Source organism: Centruroides sculpturatus, unplaced genomic scaffold, assembly GCF_000671375.1.
Source record: "Centruroides sculpturatus isolate CEXI.00-Female unplaced genomic scaffold, Cexi_2.0 scaffold1707, whole genome shotgun sequence".
Classification (NCBI taxonomy): Eukaryota; Metazoa; Arthropoda; class Arachnida; order Scorpiones; family Buthidae; genus Centruroides; species Centruroides sculpturatus.
This window is the reverse complement of record NW_019385865.1, coordinates 70627-70873: the sequence shown is the minus strand read 5'-3', so window position 1 is coordinate 70873 and position 247 is coordinate 70627.

Here is a 247-nt window from a genome sequence, read left to right as displayed (position 1 = left end):
CCGAAAATAAGACAGTGTCTTATATTAATTTTTGCTCTGAAAAATGCGCTAGCTCTTATTTTCAGGGAATGTCTTATTTTTTCCAGGAAGAAAAATTCACATTTATTATTGAACAAAAAAATTCCCAAGTCGAACTTAGACGAGAGTGACGTATATCCGGTGTGTCGAACTGTCGCCTTTTTATAGCGTCAACATCGGACTCGCTGACCAATTAGTGCTTACTGAACCGTAGCACTATGCAAATGTC